Genomic DNA, 18981 nt, shown 5'->3' with positions numbered 1-18981 from the left:
GATGTCATCGAGAGAAAAGTACTGCATCTGCCATCTGTCTACTTCAAATTAACCACTGCATGACATTCCATTCCAAAGCTGTGGAGGGCGCTTCAAGAAAAGGTGTGTGAGGGAAGCTCGCTCATGCTGGTCCCCAAACACTCAAAGCTGCCCTTTCCTCACAATGAAACAAAAAAGCTTACAGCACCTGGTATTCCCAGGCGGTCTCCCATCCAAGTACTAACCAGGCCCAACCCTGTTTAGCTTCCGAGATCAGACGAGATCGGGCGTGTTCAGAGTGGTATGGCCGTAAGCCCTTGACTGTTACACACATGGGCTCTATATCCATTTCACTTACTTTACAACCTCAGAAAAAAAGTGAAGCGCAACAGCCTCAGGGTCTTTTCACACGCCAAATAGGTGTCCTGTCAATAAAAGAAAAGAATGTTGATGTCATCTAGAGAAAAGTACTGCATCTGCCATCTGTCTACTTTAAATTAACCACTGCATGACATTCCATTCCAAAGCTGTGGAGGGCGCTTCAAGAAAAGGTGTGTGAGGGAAGCTCGCTCATGCTGGTCCCCAAACACTCAAAGCTGCCCTTTCCTCACAATGAAACAAAAAAGCTTACAGCACCTGGTATTCCCAGGCGGTCTCCCATCCAAGTACTAACCAGGCCCAACCCTGTTTAGCTTCCGAGATCAGACAAGATCGGGGGTGTTCAGAGTGGTATGGCCGTAAGCTCTTGACTCTCACACACATGGGCTCTATATCCATTTCACACACTTTACAACCTCAGAAAAAAAGTGATGCGCAACAGCCTCAGGGTCTTTTCACATGCCAAATCGGTGTCCTGTCAATAAAACAAAAGAATGTTGATGTCATCGAGAGAAAAGTACTGCATCTGCCATCTGTCTTCTTCAAATTAACCACTGCATGAAATTCCATTCCAAAGCTGCAGAGGGCCCTTCAAGAAAAGGTGTGTGAGGGAAGCTCGCTCATGCTGGTCCCCAAAGTCTCAAAGCGGCCCTTTCCTCACAATGAAACAAAAAAGCTTACAGCACCTGGTATTCCCAGGCGGTCTTCCATCCAAGTACTAACCAGGCCCGACCTTGCTAAGCTTCCGAGATCAGACGAGATCGGGCGTGTTCAGAGTGGTATGGCCGTAAGCCTTTGACTCTCACACACATGGGCTCTATATCCATTTCACTCACTTTACAATCTCAAAAAAAATGTGATGTGCAACAGCCTCACAGTCTTTTTACACACCAAATAGTTGTCCTGTCAATACAAAGAAAAGAATGTTGATGTCATCTAGAGAAAAGTACTGCATCTGCAATCTGTCTACTTCAAATTACACACTGCATGACATTCCATTCGAAAGCTGTGGAGGGCGCTTCAAGAAAAGGTGTGTGAGGGAAGCTCGCTCATGCTGGTCCCCAAACACTCAAAGCTGCCCTTTCCTCACAATGAAACAAAAAAGCTTACAGCACCTGGTATTCCCAGGCGATCTCCCATCCAAGTACTAACCAGGCCCGACCCTGCTTAGCTTCCGAGATCAGGCGTGTTCAGAGTGGTATGGCCGTAAGCCCTTGAATCAGACACACATGGGCTCTATATCCATTTCACTCACTTTACAACCTCAGAAAAAAAGTGAAGCGCAAAAGCCTCAGGGTCTTTTCACACGCAAAATAGGTGTCCTGTCAATAAAAGAAAAGAATGTTGATGTCATCTAGAGAAAAGTACTGCATCTGCCATCTGTCTACTTTAAATTAACCACTGCATGACATTCCATTCCAAAGCTGTGGAGGGCGCTTCAAGAAAAGGTGTGTGAGGGAAGCTCGCTCATGCTGGTCCCCAAAGACTCAAAGCGGCCCTTTCCTCACAATGAAACAAAAAAGCTTACAGCACCTGGTATTCCCAGGCGGTCTTCCATCCAAGTACTAACCAGGCCCGACCCTGCTAAGCTTCCGAGATCAGACGAGATCGGGCGTGTTCAGAGTGGTATGGCCGTAAGCCCTTGACTCTCACACACATGGGCTCTATATCCATTTCACTCACTTTACAACCTCAAAAAAAATGTGATGTGCAACAGCCTCACGGTCTTTTTACACACCAAATAGTTGTCCTGTGAATACAAAGAAAAGAATGTTGATGTCATCGAGAGAAAAGTACTGCATCTGCAATCTGTCTACTTCAAATTACACACTGCATGACATTCCATTCGAAAGCTGTGGAGGGCGCTTCAAGAAAAGGTGTGTGAGGGAAGCTCGCTCATGCTGGTCCCCAAAGACTCAAAGCTGCCCTTTCCTCACAATGAAACAAAAAAGCTTACAGCACCTGGTATTCCCAGGCGGTCTCCCATCCAAGTACTAACCAGGCCCGACCCTGCTTAGCTTCAGAGATCAGACGAGATCGGGCGTGTTCAGAGTGGTATGGCCGTAAGCCCTTGACTCTCACACACATGGGCTCTATATCCATTTCACTCACTTTACAACCTCAGAAAAAAAGTGAAGCGCAACAGCCTCAGGGTCTTTTCACACGCCAAATAGGTGTCCTGTCAATAAAAGAAAAGAATGTTGATGTCATCTAGAGAATTGTACTGCATCTGCCATCTGTCTACTTCAAATTAACCACTGCATGACATTCCATTCCAAAGCTGTGGAGGGCGCTTCAAGAAAAGGTGTGTGAGGGAAGCTCGCTCATGCTGGTCCCCAAACACTCAAAGCTGCCCTTTCCTCACAATGAAACAAAAAAGCTTACAGCACCTGGTATTCCCAGGCGGTCTCCCATCCAAGTACTAACCAGGCCCAACCCTGCTTAGCTTCCGAGATCAGACAAGATCAGGGGTGTTCAGAGTGGTATGGCCGTAAGCTCTTGACTCTCACACACATGGGCTCTATATCCATTTCACACACTTTACAACCTCAGAAAAAAAGTGATGCGCAACAGCCTCAGGGTCTTTTCACATGCCAAATCGGTGTCCTGTCAATAAAACAAAAGAATGTTGATGTCATCGAGAGAAAAGTACTGCATCTGCCATCTGTCTTCTTCAAATTAACCACTGCATGAAATTCCATTCCAAAGCTGCAGAGGGCCCTTCAAGAAAAGGTGTGTGAGGGAAGCTCGCTCATGCTGGTCCCCAAAGTCTCAAAGCGCCCCTTTCCTCACAATGAAACAAAAAAGCTTACAGGACCTGGTATTCCCAGGCGGTCTTCCATCCAAGTACTAACCAGGCCCGACCCTGCTAAGCTTCCGAGATCAGACGAGATCGGGCGTGTTCAGAGTGGTACGGCCGTAAGCCCTTGACTCTCACACACATGGGCTCTAGATCCATTTCACTCACTTTACAACCTCAAAAAAAATGTGATGTGCAACAGCCTCACGGTCTTTTTACACACCAAATAGTTGTCCTGTCAATACAAAGAAAAGAATGTTGATGTCATCTAGAGAAAAGTACTGCATCTGCAATCTGTCTACTTCAAATTACACACTGAATGATATTCCATTCGAAAGCTGTGGAGGGCGCTTCAAGAAAAGGTGTGTGAGGGAAGCTCGCTCATGCTGGTCCCCAAACACTCAAAGCTGCCCTTTCCTCACAATGAAACAAAAAAGCTTACAGCACCTGGTATTCCCAGGCGGTCTCCCATCCAAGTACTAACCAGGCCCGACCCTGCTAAGCTTCCGAGATCAGACGAGATCGGGCGTGTTCAGAGTGGTATGGCCGTAAGCCCTTTACTCTTACAAACATGGGCTCTATATCCATTTCACACACTTTACAACCTCAGAAAAAAAGTGATGCCCAACAGCCTCAGGGTCTTTTCACACGCCAAATCGGTGTCCTGTCAATAAAAGAAAAGAATGTTGATGTCATCGAGAGAAAAGTACTGCATCTGCCATCTGTCTTCTTCAAATTAACCACTGCATGAAATTCCATTCCAAAGCTGCAGAGGGCATTTCAAGAAAAGGTGTGTGAGGGAAGCTCGCTCATGCTGGTCCCCAAAGACTCAAAGCTGCCCTTTCCTCACAATGAAACAAAAAAGCTTACAGCACCTGGTATTCCCAGGCGGTCTTCCATCCAAGTACAAAGCAGTCTCCACCCTGCTTAGCTTCCGAGATCAGACGAGATCGGGCGTGTTCAGAGTGGTATGGCCGTAAGCCCTTGACTCTGACACACATTGGCTCTATATCCATTTCACACACTTTACAACCTCAGAAAAATGTGATGCGCAACAGCCTCAGGGTCTTTTCACACGCCAAATCGGTGTCCTGTCAATAAAAGAAAAGAATGTTGATGTCATCGAGAGAAAAGTACTGCATCTGCCATCTGTCTTCTTCAAATTAACCACTGCATGAAATTCCATTCCAAAGCTGCAGAGGGCGCTTCAAGAAAAGGTGTGTGAGGGAAGCTCGCTCATGCTGGTCCCCAAAGACTCAAAGCGTTCCTTTCCTCACAATGAAACAAAAAAGCTTACAGCACCTGGTATTCCCAGGCGGTCTTCCATCCAAGTACTAACCAGGCCCGACCCTGCTAAGCTTCCGAGATCAGACGAGATCGGGCGTGTTCAGAGTGGTATGGCCGTAAGCCCTTGACTCTCACACACATGGGCTCTCTATCCATTTCAATCACTTTACAACCTCAAAAAAAATGTGATGTGCAACAGCCTCACGGTCTTTTTACACACCAAATAGTTGTCCTGTCAATACAAAGAAAAGAATGTTGATGTCATCTAGAGAAAAGTACTGCATCTGCAATCTGTCTACTTCAAATTACACACTACATGACATTCCATTCGAAAGCTGTGGAGGGCGTTTCAAGAAAAGGTGTGTGAGGGAAGCTCGCTCATGCTGGTCCCAAAACACTCAAAGCTGCCCTTTCCTCACAATGAAACAAAAAAGCTTACAGCACCTGGTATTCCCAGGCGGTCTCCCATCCAAGTACTAACCAGGCCCGACCCTGCTTAGCTTCCGAGATCAGGTGTGTTCAGAGTGGTATGGCCGTAAGCCCTTGACTCTGACACACATGGGCTCTATATCCATTACACACAATTTACAACCTCAGAAAAAAAGTGATGCGCAACAGCCTCAGGGTCTTTTCAAACGCCAAATCGGTGTCATGTCAATAAAAGAAAAGAATGTTGATGTCATCGAGAGAAAAGTACTGCATCTGCCATCTGTCTTCTTCAAATTAACCACTGCATGAAATTCCATTCCAAAGCTGCAGAGGGCGCTTCAAGAAAAGGTGTGTGAGGGAAGCTCGCTCATGCTGGTCCCCAAAGACTCAAAGCGGCCCTTTCCTCACAATGAAACAAAAAAGCTTACAGCACCTGGTATTCCCAGGCGGTCATCCATCCAAGTACTAACCAGGCCCGACCCTGCTAAGCTTCCGAGATCAGACGAGATCGGGCGTGTTCAGAGTGGTATGGCCGTAAGCCCTTGACTCTCACACACATGGGCTCTAAATCCATTTCACTCACTTTACAACCTCAGAAAAAAAGTGACGTGCAACAGCCTCACGGTCTTTTCAAACGTCAAATAGGTGTCCTGTCAATACAAAGAAAAGAATGTTGATGTCATCTAGAGAAAAGTACTGCATCTGCCATCTGTCTACTTCAAATTACACGCTGCATGACATTCAATTTCAAAGCTGCAGAAAGGCGCTTCAAGAAAAGGTGTGTGAGGGAAGCTCGCTCATGCTGGTCCCCAAAGTCTCAAAGCGCCCCTTTCCTCACAATGAAACAAAAAAGCTTACAGGACCTGGTATTCCCAGGCGGTCTTCCATCCAAGTACTAACCAGGCCCGACCCTGCTAAGCTTCCGAGATCAGACGAGATCGGGCGTGTTCAGAGTGGTACGGCCGTAAGCCCTTGACTCTCACACACATGGGCTCTAGATCCATTTCACTCACTTTACAACCTCAAAAAAAATGTGATGTGCAACAGCCTCACGGTCTTTTTACACACCAAATAGTTGTCCTGTCAATACAAAGAAAAGAATGTTGATGTCATCTAGAGAAAAGTACTGCATCTGCAATCTGTCTACTTAAAATTACACACTGAATGATATTCCATTCGAAAGCTGTGGAGGGCGCTTCAAGAAAAGGTGTGTGAGGGAAGCTCGCTCATGCTGGTCCCCAAACACTCAAAGCTGCCCTTTCCTCACAATGAAACAAAAAAGCTTACAGCACCTGGTATTCCCAGGCGGTCTCCCATCCAAGTACTAACCAGGCCCGACCCTGCTAAGCTTCCGAGATCAGACGAGATCGGGCGTGTTCAGAGTGGTATGGCCGTAAGCCCTTTACTCTTACAAACATGGGCTCTATATCCATTTCACACACTTTACAACCTCAGAAAAAAAGTGATGCCCAACAGCCTCAGGGTCTTTTCACACGCCAAATCGGTGTCCTGTCAATAAAAGAAAAGAATGTTGATGTCATCGAGAGAAAAGTACTGCATCTGCCATCTGTCTTCTTCAAATTAACCACTGCATGAAATTCCATTCCAAAGCTGCAGAGGGCATTTCAAGAAAAGGTGTGTGAGGGAAGCTCGCTCATGCTGGTCCCCAAAGACTCAAAGCTGCCCTTTCCTCACAATGAAACAAAAAAGCTTACAGCACCTGGTATTCCCAGGCGGTCTTCCATCCAAGTACAAAGCAGTCTCCACCCTGCTTAGCTTCCGAGATCAGACGAGATCGGGCGTGTTCAGAGTGGTATGGCCGTAAGCCCTTGACTCTGACACACATTGGCTCTATATCCATTTCACACACTTTACAACCTCAGAAAAATGTGATGCGCAACAGCCTCAGGGTCTTTTCACACGCCAAATCGGTGTCCTGTCAATAAAAGAAAAGAATGTTGATGTCATCGAGAGAAAAGTACTGCATCTGCCATCTGTCTTCTTCAAATTAACCACTGCATGAAATTCCATTCCAAAGCTGCAGAGGGCGCTTCAAGAAAAGGTGTGTGAGGGAAGCTCGCTCATGCTGGTCCCCAAAGACTCAAAGCGTTCCTTTCCTCACAATGAAACAAAAAAGCTTACAGCACCTGGTATTCCCAGGCGGTCTTCCATCCAAGTACTAACCAGGCCCGACCCTGCTAAGCTTCCGAGATCAGACGAGATCGGGCGTGTTCAGAGTGGTATGGCCGTAAGCCCTTGACTCTCACACACATGGGCTCTCTATCCATTTCAATCACTTTACAACCTCAAAAAAAATGTGATGTGCAACAGCCTCACGGTCTTTTTACACACCAAATAGTTGTCCTGTCAATACAAAGAAAAGAATGTTGATGTCATCTAGAGAAAAGTACTGCATCTGCAATCTGTCTACTTCAAATTACACACTGAATGATATTCCATTCGAAAGCTGTGGAGGGCGCTTCAAGAAAAGGTGTGTGAGGGAAGCTCGCTCATGCTGGTCCCCAAACACTCAAAGCTGCCCTTTCCTCACAATGAAACAAAAAAGCTTACAGCACCTGGTATTCCCAGGCGGTCTCCCATCCAAGTACTAACCAGGCCCGACCCTGCTAAGCTTCCGAGATCAGACGAGATCGGGCGTGTTCAGAGTGGTATGGCCGTAAGCCCTTTACTCTTACAAACATGGGCTCTATATCCATTTCACACACTTTACAACCTCAGAAAAAAAGTGATGCCCAACAGCCTCAGGGTCTTTTCACACGCCAAATCGGTGTCCTGTCAATAAAAGAAAAGAATGTTGATGTCATCGAGAGAAAAGTACTGCATCTGCCATCTGTCTTCTTCAAATTAACCACTGCATGAAATTCCATTCCAAAGCTGCAGAGGGCACTTCAAGAAAAGGTGTGTGAGGGAAGCTCGCTCATGCTGGTCCCCAAAGACTCAAAGCGTTCCTTTCCTCACAATGAAACAAAAAAGCTTACAGCACCTGGTATTCCCAGGCGGTCTTCCATCCAAGTACTAACCAGGCCCGACCCTGCTAAGCTTCCGAGATCAGACGAGATCGGGCGTGTTCAGAGTGGTATGGCCGTAAGCCCTTTACTCTTACAAACATGGGCTCTATATCCATTTCACACACTTTACAACCTCAGAAAAAAAGTGATGCCCAACAGCCTCAGGGTCTTTTCACACGCCAAATCGGTGTCCTGTCAATAAAAGAAAAGAATGTTGATGTCATCGAGAGAAAAGTACTGCATCTGCCATCTGTCTTCTTCAAATTAACCACTGCATGAAATTCCATTCCAAAGCTGCAGAGGGCACTTCAAGAAAAGGTGTGTGAGGGAAGCTCGCTCATGCTGGTCCCCAAAGACTCAAAGCTGCCCTTTCCTCACAATGAAACAAAAAAGCTTACAGCACCTGGTATTCCCAGGCGGTCTTCCATCCAAGTACAAAGCAGTCTCCACCCTGCTTAGCTTCCGAGATCAGACGAGATCGGGCGTGTTCAGAGTGGTATGGCCGAAAGCCCTTGACTCTGACACACATTGGCTCTATATCCATTTCACACACTTTACAACCTCAGAAAAATGTGATGCGCAACAGCCTCAGGGTCTTTTCACACGCCAAATCGGTGTCCTGTCAATAAAAGAAAAGAATGTTGATGTCATCTAGAGAAAAGTACTGCATCTGCCATCTGTCTACTTCAAATTAACCACTGCATGACATTCCATTCGAAAGCTGTGGAGGGCGCTTCAAGAAAAGGTGTGTGAGGGAAGCTCGCTCATGCTGGTCCCCAAAGACTCAAAGCTGCCCTTTCCTCACAAAGAAACAAAAAAGCTTACAGCACCTGGTATTCCCAGACAGTCTCCCATCCAAGTACTAACCAGGCCCGACCCTGCTTAGCTTCCGAGATCAGACAAGATCAGGGGTGTTCAGAGTGGTATGGCCGTAAGCCCTTGACTCTTACACACATGGGCTCTATATCCATTTCACTCACTTTACAACCTCAAAAAAAATGTGATGTGCAACAGCCTCACGGTCTTTTTACACACCAAATAGTTGTCCTGTCAATACAAAGAAAAGAATGTTGATGTCATCTAGAGAAAGGTACTGCATCTGCAATCTGTCTACTTCAAATTACACACTGCATGACATTCCATTCGAAAGCTGTGGAGGGCGCTTCAAGAAAAGGTGTGTGAGGGAAGCTCGCCCATGCTGGTCCCCAAACACTCAAAGCTGCCCTTTCCTCACAATGAAACAAAAAAGCTTAAAGCACCTGGTATTCCCAGGCGGTCTCCCATCCAAGTACTAACCAGGCCCGACCCTGCTTAGCTTCCAAGATCAGACGAGATCGGGCGTGTTCAGAGTGGTATGGCCGTAAGCCCTTGACTCTCACACACATGGGCTCTATATCCATTTCACGCACTTTACAACCTCAGAAAAAAAGTGATGCGCAACAGCCTCAGGGTCTTCTCACACGTCAAATAGGTGTCCTGTCAATACAAAGAAAAGAATGTTGATGTCATCGAGAGAAAAGTACTGCATCCTCCATCTGTCTAATTCAAATTACACACTGCATGACATTCAATTTCAAACCTGCGGAAAAACTCTTCAAGAAAAGGTGTGTGAGGGAAGCTCGCTCATGCTGGTCCCCAAAGACTCAAAGCTGCCCTTTCCTCAAAATGAAACAAAAAAGCTTACTGCACTTGGTATTCCAAGGCGGTCTCCCATTCAAGTAATAACCAGGCCCGACCCTGCTTAGCTTCCGAGATCAGACGAGATCGGGCGTGTTCAGAGTGGTATGGCCGTAAGCCCTTGACTCTTACACACATGGGCTCTATATCCATTTCACTCACTTTACAACCTCAGGAAAAAAGTGACATGCAACAGCCTCAGGGTCTTTTCACACGCCAAAAAGGTTTCCTGTCAATACAACGAAAAGAATGTTAATGTCATCGAGAGAAAAGTACTGCATCTGTCGTCTGTCTACTTCAAATTACACGCTGCATGACATTCAATTTCAAACCTGCGGAAAAACGCTTCAAGAAAAGGTGTGTGAGGGAAGCTCGCTCATGCTGGTCCCCAAAGACTCAAAGCTGCCCTTTCCTCACAAAGAAACAAAAAAGCTTACAGCACCTCGTATTCCCAGGCGGTCTTCCATCCAAGTACTAACCAGGCCCAACCCTGCTCAGCTTCCGAGATCAGACGAGATCGGGCGTGTTCAGAGTGGTATGGCCGTAAGCCCTTGACTGTGACACACATGGGCTCTATATCCATTTCACACACTTTACAACCTCAGAAAAAAAGTGATGCGCAACAGCCTCAGGGTTTTTTCACACGCCAAATAGTTGTCCTGTCAATACAACGAAAAGAATGTTAATGTCATCGAGAGAAAACTACTGCATCTGCCATCTGTCTACTTCAAATTACACGCTGCATGACATTCAATTTCAAAGCTGCGAAAGGCGCTTCAAGAAAAGGTGTGTGAGGGAAGCTCGCTCATGCTGGTCCCCAAAGACTCAAAGCTGCCCTTTCCTCACAATGAAACAAAAAAGCTTACAGCACCTGGTATTCCCAGGCAGTCTCCCATCAAAGTACTAACCAGGCCCGACCCTGCTTATCTTCCGAGATCCGGCGTGTTCAGAGTGGTATGGCCGTAAGCCCTTGACTCTGACATACATGGGCTCTATATCCATTTCACTCACTTTACAACCTCAGAAAAAACGTGATGCGCAACAGCCTCAGGGACTTTTCACACGCCAAATAGGTGTCCTGTCAATATAAAGAAAAGAATGTTGATGTCATCTAGAGAAAAGTACTGCATCTGCCATCTGTCTTCTTCAAATTACACGCTGCATGACATTCAATTTCAAAGCTGCGGAAAGGCGCTTCAAGAAGAAGTGCGTGAGGGAAGCTCGCTCATGCTGGTCCCCAAAGACTCAAAGCTGCCCTTTCCTCAAGCTGAAGTTAAAAGAATTGCAAATTAATCCTTCACAGGTACTTGTTCACAGAGATGGATGAAATAAAAATTGAATATATTCTAGTATTATAAAAATACAATGAACTAAATTATTAACAATGAGTAAGAGGATTTTCAAAACAAAACAAACAGTGTCTTTCTTGGTTCTGAACTTTCGTTTCACTGAAAATAAAAATCTTTTTTAGTTGGATAGTTTCACATAAAATACCCTCAAGTCATCCTTTCCACCTCAATTGTAAGGAAAAAATTTCCTCTACAAAAGATAACCCTTTTGTTTTTTTAAAATATACATCATATTTAATCCCTTTCAGAATCCTTAAGTTACCTTCTAAACCGGTATTCTTTAATTTACAACAACTAAAACTCAATATTTTACCTGTGGGCACACACACATTCATATGAAACACCTTAAATTTAATTTTTACCTGTTTCAGGCCTGTTTATTGAAGCTCGTGTGCGGTCGGGGCTTCACAACTGTAATGGCCGCTTCACTCGCAGCTGAGCACACAATAAAAGCAAGTGCATGTGTATGTTAGTCCTCAAAAATCCAGGGTTTTATTAGAAGGGGGAGAACGGGAATGGAGGATGAGAGTCTGAATGGTAATGGCAATGGCGGTGGAAGTCACAATCCAAACACTCACACGCAATGGCGGGACAGCGAAAGTCACGAAGAAGAAAACACAGCAGGACAAGGCACAGCAGAACAGCAGAGCCATCGGATGGAAACCCGTCTCTCTCTCTCCAATGTCCGTCTCCTTCAAGCATATTATCTTAATTTAGCCACAATTATCAAACATTATCTCGTGTCGAATTCGCATTACCTTTACTTTCGCTCCAAAAATATTACAACGCTAAAGCTACGATCTGCTGGCACATTAGCACGGAATGCTATCCCTAGCTAGCACGTCGCTAACCATGTACACATCCAGTCTCTTTTCACTATAACAGTTAGATAAAGCGCAAATACAGGCATAAATATTCACCTCTCGAAGGTCACACAGAAGTTTACATCAGGACCACCAGTCGTCGACCTCCAAAATAAACTTAAATGCTCTCCACACAAACGATGCCTCCCCTCTTAACTCTCTGATCATTGCCTCTGTTTCTCTCCCCATGCGCGCTAACTACTCACCTCACAAACCTGCGCCACTAGTCCCACCCCTTACACAGTAACTTTCCTCTCATTGGCTTTTGCGGTCTTAATACACCCAAAGATAAGACAGGAATGAAATGATTGACAGGTAACAATTGAGGTTACATATAAACACGGCTTCTTCCCCTCTCCTTATTCTCAGATCACTGATCTTTTACAGACTCAGAGAACTTAAAGACCTTTATATGAATTTATTTTTTAACTGTAAATAGTTTTACTTTTTAAATGTTACATATTATATTTATGCTTTTAACCTGCTCACATTATAACCAATTTTAAAGATCATGAACTCTATTTATTTTTGAACTTTTTAACACATCTCTTTATGCTTTTTATGCGATGTAATTTATTTGATTTTTGTACAGGGCTACGTGTTGTATGATAACAAGAGTGTATATTGTTTACAATGTGTTACAGTCAATGGGTGGCACGGTGGTACCGTTGTTAACAGTGTCGCCTCAAAGCAAGTTCAAGTCCTGGCTCGAGCACAGGTTCTTTCTGTGTGGTGTGTGCATGTTCTCTCCGTGCCTGCGTGGGTATTCTGTCTGCAATGGACTGGCTACCTGTCCAGGGTGAAACCTGCCTCTCACCTGAAAGCCACTGGGAAAGGCTCCAGCCTCCCCCTGCAACCCTTAACAGAAATAAGCTGGGATGCATGGAAGTATAGAAAGCGGATACAATGAAGCGCATACAAATTTTTCGAATGCATGAAAAAGTCTCACCTTTTGTTTTTTTCATATTGGTTAGTTTGGAAGCATGGAATTTCTGACAAAGCCTAAGTTTGTATTGTTTATTCACTGATTTTTCTGACAATTTACAAACAAAGCTTTCAAAACTGAGAGGACAAGCAGTGGTGTTTAAGATCAACACCCAACATGGGGCTTGAACCAACAACCCTGAGACTAAGAGTCTCATGCTCGACTGACTGAGCTAATCAGGTTACGTCAGTGTAAGTCCCATAGCATGAAGCGGTCAGAGTGAGAGACTCACAGTCCTGTGAGTGATCACCCACCCATCTATCCATCCATCCATCCATCCATCCGTCCATCCATCCATCCATCCATCCATTTTTCCGCTTATCCTGTTAAGTGTCACAGGGTGGGGCTGGAGCCTATCCCAGAGGGGACATTACCTTGGACAGGTCAGTGGTCCATCGCAGTCCACCGCAGCCAACAAATATTGACAGACAACCATTCACACTCACAGCCATACCTACGGTCAATTTAGAGTTGCATTTCCATTTGCATGTCTTTGGACTGTGGAAGGAAGCTGGAGTACCTGGAGAGAACCAGCACAGGGAAAACATGCAGACACTCTCAGGATTTATTCCAATGAAGCGCCTAAAAAAGGAGTGTTGGAACTCACTCAGATGAATGAGACATTATAAGCCATCAAATATATACATGTAGATATAGTGTTGGAGATCCAAAAAAACAGGGAGAAAAGAGAAGAGAAGAAGAAGAAGAAAAAAACAGCTTCTTTGACCAGATAACATAGTTGTCTATTTCAATGTTTGAGGTCTGAAAAAATAACTGATTAACTGTGAAATGTGATGGACAGGCAAGTACTTACTAGGATCAGGGCAGCTGGAAAATAGGCTCCTGCATCTGTAGGCAATATCAGAGACAAAGAAAAATCAACACAAATGAGCAGGCACTTGAACGATGCTAAAACCACTCTTTTTTAAACAAATACAACCACAGCTCCTGATCTATGGCCTTAAGTACACTGTAATCATGCCATCAGACAGACTCATGCCAGAGCAGTAGCCTAGCACAAGATGGAGGAACGTAATTGCATGTAAACACAGTCAGTGTGCACTCATCTTAATATGAACCGACTTAACTGTTGTGTGACACGTATATTGTGTGTACTGTAAAATGGTTCAGACTATCAGAAAGCTTCATGAATTCACAGGCAAAATACAGATGTCGCACACATTAATTTGTGGAGGCTCGAGATGTAAAAAGTAAAGTCAACTCTCTGTGTTTTTTGGATTAATTTGCAAGCATTTTCAACATTTTGGCTAGCTGCTAAATCTGGCTAGCATGATGTGCACCGAGTGTAATTATCAATGCAAATGTGGCAGGATGAGAGGTCCCATCCTAGCAGTGAGACTGGTTGGTGATGCCTGACTTGGCTTGTACCATCATTAGCCAACCAGTGTGAGGCGCTGCTCTATAAATAGGGTCAGCATCTACCTGGTCAATCTCTTGCTCTTGGGGTCCGCGGTCCTCCCACTTCCTGGTCACCTCGCTTCCGCCTCTGATCGCCTCACGTCTGCCTTCTCGCCACCGTCTTTGCTGGTATGTAGCAGTAGCTCCCTGTAGCTCGTGTTGCATGCTGATCATGCACGTTTTTCATATTCACGTGTTTAATTGTAGGCGTCCGGCTTTTGGGACACGGTCCCTTAATCGCCGCTAGTGGGGAACCCCCCCCCCCCCATCTGACGTGCAGAGGCTGTTTGCCACAGCTTACTATCAGTGAAACCCTTTGCTCTGCATGCGTGCGATCTACACCTGATTGGCACAGCTGGTGAGCCGTGACACTGAGGAACAACTAGCTGCTGCTTTGCTACCGGGCGCTGTCTTGCCAGACTATCCTGCTTTGCTAGATGCTCCTGCTTTGCTCTGGCTGCTGTTTGTTACAGACTACCCTGCTTTGCTGTGGCTGCTGTTTTGCTACAGACTACCCTGCTTTGCTGTGGCTGCTGTTTTGCTACAGACTACCCTGCTTTGCTCTGGCTACTGTTTGGCTACAGACTACCCTGCTTTGCTCTGGCTACTGTTTGGCTACAGACTGTCCTGCTTTGTTACAGGCTCCTGCTCTGCTATTAGCCTGCTCTGCTACTAGCCTGTTCTGCGACCTACTGGCCATCTACACATGTTTTGCTTGTTTGTTCACTGTTTACTGTGTTCACTGGAGTGCTCTGCTTCTGTGTTAACGAATTGGAATCCGCTGTGTGTTGAACTGGAGGTTGTTTCAGTAATTCACCTTGTTTAACCAGGGTCTGCCAGATCCTGATGTCCACCGTGTGGCGCCACTGAACTGTACTTCATGGTGCTCTGAAGGTTTGGATCTGCATTGTTTCCCATTCCTCCGCTTGGGCTTCAGGGTGTAGCAAGCTGCTGGACGGCTATCTGTTAGCTCCCTGGTCTAGCAATGGAGAAATGAACTCGTTTCTGGTTATTTTGGGTTGTATTATTTTTCCTTGCTAATTTGTGTTTAATAATTAAATCTTGTTTCTCGAATTAATTTTTAAATTGTGGTTTGGTTCTGGTTTTTGTGTTTGTTTTTTTAGTTTTGGAGTTAAATTATAATTCTTGTCATTTCGTTTCAGGTACTGGAGGCTCACGGTCCTGGCGTCGCTTTTCCTCTTGTGTGCTGTGCACCCCTGTTTTGCTTTAATCATGTGTGGTTTTAAATGTGATGTCCCAATTGATCAGGGTGTCTTCTGCCTTGGGATCCCTCACCCCCACTGGTAAACTCCAGACTTGTTTAGATTTATTCTTGTTCTCTTTTTAATCTGCTGGCCTGTTTACAATAAAATATTTTTGTCATGGAACCACGTCTCCTGCCAATTAGTAAATGAACCTGTGAGTGCCTTTTGGTCGGTACGTTAACTATTTCCTTGGGCGAAATTCCCAAGGTGGCGTTGTCCGGCTTTGGTCACTATTATATTTTAATAAGTGCTCCCCCCACTCGTGTGTGTCGCCACACAAACTGGAAACTTCACTTAGCCTCCACTGGCCTACAGACTTTGCGCCAGTGTCTACAATAAATGCAATCGCTACTCACCAAATGATTGAGATGGATGATAACCAAGGCTCTGGCCTCACGTGCAGATCAGGAGATTCTCCTTGCGTCCATAAGGCAAAGATACTGCATGATACTCTGGATTTATTTACAGTGAAGTACTGTATTTTAGCATTACAGCATAGTTCTGTTAAACAGTCATGGGGTGTAATTTAACAGTTTCCGATTAGAATTAACGGCAAAGTACTGTAATTTTAAAAACGGTGATACTATTGAAATCTTGTAGTAAATTTACAGCAATTGCTTGCAGTGTACAAGTCCCACCGCTTTCATAAAATTCATCACTGGATTCAGGACGACCCCTGCTGCTCGGCCCCGGTGGGCGGGAGGAGGCTCAGGCCCAAACAACGCTGACTGCAGCTTTAATTTATTCCTAGGTTGATGTAATACTCTGATAAATCAGTGGTATTTATTTCATGATTTTCATAGGAATAAATTAAGAATAAAATGCCAGTTCATGGTTAAGCTAAAATTTACATAAATTAGTATTATGAAGAAGATATTAAAATGTATAAAATTTGTTTAAAATTAGTACTTTCAAAAAATGATGTTTAGTACTTTCAAAAAAACATCATTTCATGGGGTGTGAATGTCTTTCAAAAATGTTAAAGTAATTCTATTACGTTAGGTTACGTGCGTGAGTTCATGACCTTTAGTGTTTACACTTCCGGGAGAAACGCGCGCGAGGAAGGAGCATCGTGTAATGGCGTAACGTTATCGGAGTTTGGAGACTGTGTGTCGTCGGAGAGGAGTTTTTATCGGTAACGGACTGTGAACTGTAATTGACCGACGTGATCGGAGTACGTGAGTCGGATTCTCCGCCACCGATTGTGTTTTGTTGAGCACCAGGCAAGTCCAGTTACAGAAGCTAGCGGGAGCTAGGCTAACGCTGTCCACGCTGAAGGGAGACGCCGCTGCACGGACGGGACAGGAGCTTCGGATAGTCGCCTCGGGAGAGAGTCGTTAACGGCGGACGCGTCACTGCTGCCGACGGAGTCGGAGGACGGGTCGTGGTTGCCGACGGAGCCGGAGGATGTGCCGCTGCTGCCGAGTCACGGAGGTCTGTTGCTGCGGGCTGCTGCGAGCGGGACGGTTGCTGCCACAACGAGCGAGGGATTCATCGGCTGCGGTCCGGTATTGTTGACTTCACCGACACACGGGGGGGATCTGGTAAAGGTTTCCATCATGAGCTCCAACTAAAGCGCGCCAACGAAAGTAAACAAGAGTGCACTCGAAATAAAATTAGACAGTTGAAAAAAAGACAAACAATATACCCCGGGGTTCTTCTTTTTATTTTCTATAGTCTTGTTTATTCAAGGTTTGAATGTGTTTTTCTGCAAGCTTTTAATACATTTTCTAAACTGAAATCTTGTGTTGTTTCATTGAATTTGTGTGTTGTTACTGAAGCTTTACAGCAGAGTTTAAAGGTCAAGTGTTCTCCCCATAGCCTCCAGTTGAATATTTAAGAGTGAGAATCATACATTGCCCTAGATTGATATTAATTATTCCAGATGGGACTTTTACCATACAAGATATTTGAAATGAGTTAAAGTGTTCCCTGTAAGCCTAAGGTGGGTTTTAATATTGGAGCCGGTGGTAAAAGGGTTACATTTAGAAATCTAAACCCCTGCTACCATGAGCACACATGGAAATAAAGACTCAACTGACCGCTCGGTCTACTTCAGCTAGCACACTGAACAATACTGTTGTTTACTTGCTAGCTGATAAGTGAGCAGCTGATGTTTGCAATAACATTGAAATAAACTAAAAATAGAGTCAATAGCTCAAATCCTATCACCACCAAAGGAGCCACGTCTTTAACACTTCAATCTCATAGCGACTCCTCAGGATTTCTTCTTCTCTCCATTGCATTTTGTAGGAGGCTCCTGCCGGTCCACACTGCCTTCCCCCGAACAGATTCAGCTACTGAGACTAAAGTTCGTCAGTAAGCTCAATGCATAAAAGTGACTTAATATTTGTTGAAAACTAAATAGGCGTGAAGCTGTAACCTCACATGAACACTTGAAGTCTAGATTTCAGCTGCATGTGAAGAAATCAGCATAAAATCCTTGTGTTGGTGTTTAAACCTGGACTACCAGAACCAGGCTAAGAGGTGTTTGTCTGTTAGCTGTGAAGCAAACTGAAACATGAAGGCTTTGAGGGTTTGTTCTCAACACAAAGAAAGATTCAATGCTCAAACTGCCAACTCTGTAAAAAAAAAAAAATAATAATAATAATAATTTTTTTTTTACAAATCTCAGTTTATTTCTTCATGAAGATCTTAATGACGCAATCAGCACCAGAGCACTAAAGTTAAAATTAGTAACACTGTCACTAACGATGGATTTATTTGACCCAATGTAGTTTTCCTGATCAAATATAGTTTTCATCAAAATATTTTATTTTTATCATTAATTATTTCCCAATATGCAACGTCACATAAATGAAAAAAATGGAGGACCCTATAAAATGACCTGACGTCAGTGTTCAAGGGTGAAGTCATTTTTGGAATGAAGAAGAGTTCATCCAGCTTTTTTTGCCTCGTGTCTCTGAACCAGCTCATTTGTTGTGTCCACGCAGAGAGAGAGAGGATAAATGTGATAGTGTAGAAGTCCTTTTGTTCTTCAACTGGTCCAACTTGATGGTGAGTCTCCTTTTATCAAGGATTACTGAATGCTTGTGTTATTCATGGCATTGTAAACACTTTATAAACCCTTCATTCAGAGCTGTAAAGAACCTTTAACCTCATATCCCAGACATCAAAGTGGGCCACTAACTGGTGAGATGAAGCTATGCTATGCTGCTACATTCTGAAGAGGTAAAGTAGCAGGTTCTGAGAGTGATGGCTAACCTGGATGTGTTCATCTCCTACTTTAATATCAGCGTCCCAACTTGGAGCTCTGACCACCTCCAGCTTTTTGTTCCTGTTTCTGCTTCAGTCAACAGGGAACTCAAACCTGCAATAGAATCATCAACAACAATGGAATAGAAAACAGAGGAAGACAAAATATCATAAACTTACAAAGCTGAGAAATGTTCATGAAGAATAAATGCACACATTATGATTGAGGCCAGAAAGTAAAACTCCACACCAAATGTATTTTGACATGTAGGGATAATGAACTTGAATGTGTTGAAATAGCAGAC

General features: G+C 44.5%; 16 non-coding genes and 9 pseudogenes across 16 annotated transcripts; all 25 read right to left on the bottom strand.

Annotated features, from left to right (window-relative positions):
• Window positions 1–175: 175 nt before the first annotated feature.
• On the bottom strand, window positions 176–294 carry LOC147264941 (5S ribosomal RNA). Its single transcript, XR_015115087.1, has one exon. It is a non-coding gene; the product is annotated as a 5S ribosomal RNA (ribosomal RNA).
• Window positions 295–603: 309 nt separating this feature from the next.
• Window positions 604–722, bottom strand: LOC147264940 (5S ribosomal RNA). Its single transcript, XR_015113282.1, has one exon. It is a non-coding gene; the product is annotated as a 5S ribosomal RNA (ribosomal RNA).
• Window positions 723–1031: 309 nt separating this feature from the next.
• On the bottom strand, window positions 1032–1150 carry LOC147264939 (5S ribosomal RNA). Its single transcript, XR_015114955.1, has one exon. It is a non-coding gene; the product is annotated as a 5S ribosomal RNA (ribosomal RNA).
• A 310-nt stretch (window positions 1151–1460) lies between these two features.
• LOC147264938 (5S ribosomal RNA) lies at window positions 1461–1569 on the bottom strand (annotated as a pseudogene).
• A 309-nt stretch (window positions 1570–1878) lies between these two features.
• Window positions 1879–1997, bottom strand: LOC147264937 (5S ribosomal RNA). The gene has a single exon (XR_015113895.1). It is a non-coding gene; the product is annotated as a 5S ribosomal RNA (ribosomal RNA).
• Window positions 1998–2307: 310 nt separating this feature from the next.
• Window positions 2308–2426, bottom strand: LOC147264936 (5S ribosomal RNA). Its single transcript, XR_015113064.1, has one exon. It is a non-coding gene; the product is annotated as a 5S ribosomal RNA (ribosomal RNA).
• A 309-nt stretch (window positions 2427–2735) lies between these two features.
• On the bottom strand, window positions 2736–2854 carry LOC147264935 (5S ribosomal RNA). Its single transcript, XR_015113572.1, has one exon. It is a non-coding gene; the product is annotated as a 5S ribosomal RNA (ribosomal RNA).
• Window positions 2855–3163: 309 nt separating this feature from the next.
• On the bottom strand, window positions 3164–3282 carry LOC147264934 (5S ribosomal RNA; annotated as a pseudogene).
• Window positions 3283–3592: 310 nt separating this feature from the next.
• Window positions 3593–3711, bottom strand: LOC147264933 (5S ribosomal RNA). The gene has a single exon (XR_015113107.1). It is a non-coding gene; the product is annotated as a 5S ribosomal RNA (ribosomal RNA).
• Window positions 3712–4020: 309 nt separating this feature from the next.
• Window positions 4021–4139, bottom strand: LOC147264932 (5S ribosomal RNA; annotated as a pseudogene).
• Window positions 4140–4447: 308 nt separating this feature from the next.
• Window positions 4448–4566, bottom strand: LOC147264931 (5S ribosomal RNA). Its single transcript, XR_015113894.1, has one exon. It is a non-coding gene; the product is annotated as a 5S ribosomal RNA (ribosomal RNA).
• A 310-nt stretch (window positions 4567–4876) lies between these two features.
• LOC147264930 (5S ribosomal RNA) lies at window positions 4877–4985 on the bottom strand (annotated as a pseudogene).
• Window positions 4986–5294: 309 nt separating this feature from the next.
• LOC147264929 (5S ribosomal RNA) lies at window positions 5295–5413 on the bottom strand. The gene has a single exon (XR_015113547.1). It is a non-coding gene; the product is annotated as a 5S ribosomal RNA (ribosomal RNA).
• Window positions 5414–5724: 311 nt separating this feature from the next.
• Window positions 5725–5843, bottom strand: LOC147264928 (5S ribosomal RNA; annotated as a pseudogene).
• Window positions 5844–6153: 310 nt separating this feature from the next.
• Window positions 6154–6272, bottom strand: LOC147264927 (5S ribosomal RNA). The gene has a single exon (XR_015113106.1). It is a non-coding gene; the product is annotated as a 5S ribosomal RNA (ribosomal RNA).
• A 309-nt stretch (window positions 6273–6581) lies between these two features.
• LOC147264926 (5S ribosomal RNA) lies at window positions 6582–6700 on the bottom strand (annotated as a pseudogene).
• Window positions 6701–7008: 308 nt separating this feature from the next.
• LOC147264925 (5S ribosomal RNA) lies at window positions 7009–7127 on the bottom strand. The gene has a single exon (XR_015113893.1). It is a non-coding gene; the product is annotated as a 5S ribosomal RNA (ribosomal RNA).
• A 310-nt stretch (window positions 7128–7437) lies between these two features.
• On the bottom strand, window positions 7438–7556 carry LOC147264924 (5S ribosomal RNA). The gene has a single exon (XR_015113105.1). It is a non-coding gene; the product is annotated as a 5S ribosomal RNA (ribosomal RNA).
• A 309-nt stretch (window positions 7557–7865) lies between these two features.
• LOC147264923 (5S ribosomal RNA) lies at window positions 7866–7984 on the bottom strand. Its single transcript, XR_015113891.1, has one exon. It is a non-coding gene; the product is annotated as a 5S ribosomal RNA (ribosomal RNA).
• Window positions 7985–8293: 309 nt separating this feature from the next.
• Window positions 8294–8412, bottom strand: LOC147264922 (5S ribosomal RNA; annotated as a pseudogene).
• Window positions 8413–8720: 308 nt separating this feature from the next.
• On the bottom strand, window positions 8721–8839 carry LOC147264921 (5S ribosomal RNA). Its single transcript, XR_015115083.1, has one exon. It is a non-coding gene; the product is annotated as a 5S ribosomal RNA (ribosomal RNA).
• A 310-nt stretch (window positions 8840–9149) lies between these two features.
• Window positions 9150–9268, bottom strand: LOC147264920 (5S ribosomal RNA). Its single transcript, XR_015114472.1, has one exon. It is a non-coding gene; the product is annotated as a 5S ribosomal RNA (ribosomal RNA).
• A 311-nt stretch (window positions 9269–9579) lies between these two features.
• Window positions 9580–9698, bottom strand: LOC147264919 (5S ribosomal RNA; annotated as a pseudogene).
• Window positions 9699–10009: 311 nt separating this feature from the next.
• On the bottom strand, window positions 10010–10128 carry LOC147264918 (5S ribosomal RNA). Its single transcript, XR_015115177.1, has one exon. It is a non-coding gene; the product is annotated as a 5S ribosomal RNA (ribosomal RNA).
• A 310-nt stretch (window positions 10129–10438) lies between these two features.
• Window positions 10439–10547, bottom strand: LOC147264917 (5S ribosomal RNA; annotated as a pseudogene).
• Window positions 10548–18981: the final 8434 nt, after the last annotated feature.

The sequence above is a fragment of the Aulostomus chinensis genome, chromosome 4 (assembly GCF_037954235.1).
Source record: "Aulostomus chinensis isolate RoL2024-O1b breed Wild chromosome 4, RoL_Achi_v1.0, whole genome shotgun sequence".
In the NCBI taxonomy this organism is placed as follows: Eukaryota; Metazoa; Chordata; class Actinopteri; order Syngnathiformes; family Aulostomidae; genus Aulostomus; species Aulostomus chinensis.
Note: the sequence above shows the minus strand (reverse complement) of the source record. Positions and strands in the feature narration are given on the sequence as shown.